This window comes from Polyodon spathula, chromosome 11 (genome assembly GCF_017654505.1).
Source record: "Polyodon spathula isolate WHYD16114869_AA chromosome 11, ASM1765450v1, whole genome shotgun sequence".
NCBI lineage: Eukaryota > Metazoa > Chordata > Actinopteri > Acipenseriformes > Polyodontidae > Polyodon > Polyodon spathula.
In genome coordinates, this window is record NC_054544.1 from 4583246 (window position 1) to 4588663 (window position 5418).

Below are 5418 nucleotides of genomic sequence, written 5' to 3' on the forward strand. Positions count from 1 at the left end.
GGGTAATGAAGGACACTGATAGTGGAATGCTGCATTTATATAACATATTATGCTTGCTACAACATGAACCAATTGTATTAACACATTGTGATTCATGATCTAGACTGTTGTGGGTTTATTTAACAGTAATAGTAGTCTAGAACAGTTTCGTGACTATCAAACCATATTAAAAAAAAAAGTATTTGTTTTTTTTAGGGACGATATCTTACATTCATCAGTAATACAAACCCAGTGTCCAGTACAATGATGGATTGAATAGTACAAGGACAATGTGTTCCGTGGAAAGGGGCCAGTTAATCACTGATCAATTTCACTTGCTAGAGGATGCTTTTGCAAGCCTTGAAAGAGCCTGATTGAATTCACTGTGATGGAAACAGCGAGGGATGTTATTAGCGAAAGGGGAGATTGGATTGAACTAGCACATGATCGGTGATGTGTTCAGCGCTTCACACCCCACAGAGTTCAAGCCTGTCATGGTTAATGCATCTTCCTGCTATATCCTGGAAGGACATGCCAACCAAAGCACTGAAATGATGATTGGCAGCCCCCATCACTGACACTGACTTCCTGCTCTCTCTGCACCCCCATCTCCATCTCCTCTCCCTCCCTTTCTCCAGAAACGCTTCCACTTCTCTTATTGAACTCGTGTGATTCAGTTTGCTTCAGCTGCCCTGCTGCTTCCCTGGCAGCTTCACCTTGCAATATGTTTATCATCCCTCCAGTTGCGTGACATTTCCTTTTTGCTCCTCATTTATGCAGCATTGTTGGCCTGTATCCCTCCAGGACAAATGCAGTGTATTAAAAGGTCATGTCCTTTTCTTAATATTACTGCACCAAAGTCAAAATTGAACAGAGGGGGTTTTGTTCACACAGTGCACACTTTGAAACAAAGCACAAGGACAAACTGAAGCCAACACGTGAAGGCAAAATATATCCGCTGGTAAACGTGTTACTGTGGGAGGCACGATCGCAGTGTTATACAGTCCTGGCTCTGCATGTCTCCTCTGTGAGGGGAGATATGGGTATGTGCTCTGTCACTGTCCATTCCTCTGGTTGTCTGATCACATGCTGGTGTACTCTCATTATTATTATTATTATTATTATTATTATTATTATTATTAGCCTTAAAAGCCTCTGGCCACACCAGAACAAGTGTAATACAAGCAAGTAATAATTGAACCAAAAACTATAAATCTAACAAAAAGGCAAAAGCTAGAGACAATTTCTGTTAAAGCCTGGTGAAGTCCCAACAGCACTGGGACATCAAGGTGTTGATAAACACACAGACAGGACACCAGACTATAATTGCAATAATGCTGAAGCAGCCTGTCTGCAGAACTGCTTGCAGCACCTCCAGACTCCTTACTAAGTCTCATCTCCTCCTGGGTTTTGTTGTGACAGTTCCAGTTCTCATTTCCACTTTGACCGTCCATGTCATGTGTTACTGCAGAAACCCTCCCAACAACGTGAAGAATCGGCACACCTGATTGCAGTGTAGCTGACATCACCTGCCCCTTTCACTGCTTTTAATCTTCCTCCTACGGAATTCAGATGTTTGACAAAATGGTGCAGATTCATTGAAAATGATTTTTGCATAACACACAGCGCCACCCTGTGCCTGAATGTCATTGTAAAGGATCCTAAGCAGAATGGCAATCTGCACACACTTGTTATCTACAACTACTGGATCCACTCTTTCCAAATATCCCTGGGGACACAATTGTGGTTCCGGTCAAACTAGGGGAGAGGACAATTGATGAGTGTGATAACAATGTCAACTTTCTTAAAAATTGGAGCAGGGCTCCAGGAACAGAGCTTTGGCAGGAGTGAGACCCAGTCCAAGTCCTATGAAAAGGGGATGGGCGGAGCTGCAAGCTGGGTAGTACGGCTCAGAAGAACCTTGGGTTCGAGACCTGGTTCTTCCAGTCCCTTTATCATGAGAACATTCCCATTGGCATGCACACCAGCAATGACTGCTGGGTAGTACCCAGAGCGCCTAGCATCCATGAGTGTGATGATACAAACTGGGAGCAATGCTGTGTCCGAATCCACTGGGGCCATGTTGTGATTATAACCCAATGTGTCTTATGTCAAGAAATTTTAAAAAATAACCAAAACAATGTTACATTAAGTCATTTATTTTCATGCTTTAAAGGCCTGTACAAAGCCAATGACTGGCATAGGAAGGTGGCCAATTATGCGCTTAGCAGTTTCTGTCAATTTTATTTTTGTGCCTGTTTAAATACTGAGCTGGACTGAGACCATCAGAACTCAATGAGGCTCCAGAGGACCCAGAGATGAAGGCAGACAGTGTCCTTCTGCAGGGACACTCTGCTGCCCAGGTGCCTATAAAACTCAGAAAAAGAGGAAGGCATTGAACCTGGTTGTCATTTTTAAATATGGTAGTTCAAGTGCTCAAAAAGCCAGCATAGTGCTCCTAAATAAATCCAAGGCTATACAGATTCCATTGGCCTATAATTATACAGGATATTAAAATGCAAAACAGCAAATCTGTTGAAGAGTGATGGGGCTGGGCAGCAGGAGTGCAGGGAGGGGGACCTCACTGTGGAGCCAGAAGCCTGCTTCCCTACCTGGGCAAAGCCCTGCCCTCTCCTGAGCCCTGAGCAGGCACCCTAGTGCCTTCCACAGACACAGACACACACACACATTAACACACACACAATGCAGTATACTGGGAGGTGCACCTCTGTCTCCGGAGAATGCTCTTTCTCAATAAGGTTAGAGAAAGAAAGACACTACCAGTAGGGTTCATATCATTGCTGAATGTAATATTGTAAGCGTGTGTAGAAATGACTCTCCCTGTCTAGTTGGATATTTAGTTGTTCTTCTCCCTCCTAAGTGTCAGTGTGGAGCAGGGCGAGTGTGCTGAGCCTGTCTCCTGCACTCTCTTGGCTGCCTGTGACTATTGCAAGGGATCTGCGTAGCTCTGTATCCCACCCCAGTGTTACATGTTTACATCCATGTTGTTTTTGAACAAATAAAAGAATGATGACTATCACCCATGACTCCTGCTGTTTTCATTGTTGGGATTGTGGGACTAGGAGGACTGGCCAACACCTGTGATATGAACCTCTGGAATATTCCCAGCCTGCCCCTAAGTTTACACTACAAAATAGTTTTTACAAATCTCATAACATTCCTGTTGTACCTTATAAACCTGGGTAGAAAAATACTGCTTGATTCCGATCAGTGAATATCATGAACTATGTTCTAAAGCAACACTTCAAACTGACGTGGTGCATTTCTACTGTACCAGCAGTAAGTAAATCATATTTACGGAGGTCATCATTCAAGAAGCATTTGAGAAGAGGCTGCACAGTGCTTTTCACATCCCAGTCAGGACATGTACAGTAGCCTGTGCACTACCATATGCTTCCTGGTCAGAAGTATCAAGCCTTTCTTACACAATAAATGGTTTCAATCAACTCTATTTTCATTTGCAATGAAGGAGCTGATTTCTGTGTGCTGTGTGATGATGATGAAGATGATGATGGTGATGATGATGAAGATGAGGATGAGGAGGAGGAGGAGGATGAGGATGATGATGATGAAGATGATGATGATGGTGATGATGATGATGACGATGATGAGGATGAGGATGAGGATGATGATGATGATGATGATGATGGTGATGGTGATGATGATGATGATGATGATGTTGATGGTGATGATGATGAGGATGATGAGGATGATGAAGATGGTGAGGATGATGAAGATGATGATGATGAAGATGATGATGGTGTTGATGAGATGATGATGAAGATGAGGATGATGAAGATGATGATGATGATGATGATGATGATGATGATGATGAATGGTGATGAAGATGGTGAGGATGACGAAGATGGTGATGATGATGATGGTGATGATGATGATGATGATGGTGATGATGATGATGAAGATGGTGAGGATGATGATGATCAGGATGAAGAAGATGGTGAGGATGATGATGAAGATGAAGATGATGATGATGATAGTATGAAAGGTGGAGCTCCCTGTTCTGCTGGCTGTGTGTCAGTGATATCACCCCATGTGCAGAGTCTGCGTGGGTGCTCCTCCGCTCAGCAGTTCCACGGGGAGGTGGGACATCTCTCCATGATTGCTCTTGTCTCCTGAGATACCAATAGCAGCTGTGCTCTTTCTGAGATGCGACGTGTGGTTCCCCTACACACACACGCACATCACACACACATATACACACACAGACACACTCAGAGCACATTTAAAACACCTTGCCTGTGATCCTAACTGCAACACTGCACCGACACAGTAGATTAACAGTGTGTGTTGATTAACACACATTCTACCTGTTGTGTATTGACCCCTTCTCCACTGTATCAAAACAGGACAGGTAATCCTGTCAATATGAGATCAGTGTCACAGGGTGTTGCTTCTGTACACTGCAGCACAGCACATGCCAGGTTTCCAGTATTAATATTGAATGTAAAGAAGGGCCTTTACAGCCTTTTTCACATAGCCGTGAACCAGCACTAAAGACACACTGCAACCCAAATTTACTGAAGAAGGCACCAGCTGAAACGTGAGTGTACTAGACTTTTATACAAAGCTCTACTAACTTTTTTAATTTGTTCCAGAGCTGTTTCCCCCGATCCAGTGTTCCTGCGCTGCTTTGTGTGAGTTGCTTTGTCATGCCGGGTGATTGAGGGCCTATTTCAATATGATCTCTGAGTGCTCTCAGCTCTTAAACTAACCAACAGCTTGCCAAGAACCCTCACCCCCACTCGTCTGTACACACAGGCAATCAGTGTGCAGAGTTACATACTTTTCTATTAGAAATGTTTAAGGAGCTCAGCATGAGTGGTGTACAAGAACAAACAAATAGTTAACTACAGCCTGCTTGCTCCATTCACTCTACTTTCAGCTATTTTGCTACATTTTTAAAAATAATATTTAGGATTTAATCTAACATGAATAACAACAGGTGTAATGTAAATATTTAAGTTGATAAATAAATGTTTGAAAAATTGAGACGTTTCTCTTGCATGGGAAGTTTTGAATGTGTGTTTTTTCATTCTCTCAGGAACTCCTCAATAACTCTCTAATCTCAATGTTATCCTGCAGTGTCTGCAGAGCAGACACACTGGCGTGTGGCTGCATGTCCTCGGCTCTAACCCCAGGTATCAGGGAGACAGGCTTGAAAATCAAGGGATCCCTGCCCCTCCCCTCCGGAAACATTGGCTTTGTGATGCTAATCACTGGGAAACCACAGCTTTAGTGAACAAAGAAGAGGAAACCAGACATTCACTTGCGCCCCCTCAAACGCACTGTCCCCCAAACACACACACTGTCCCTCAAACGCACTGTCCCCCCAAACACACACACTGTCCCTCAAGCGCACTGTCCCCCAAACACACACACCGTCCCTCAAACATACTG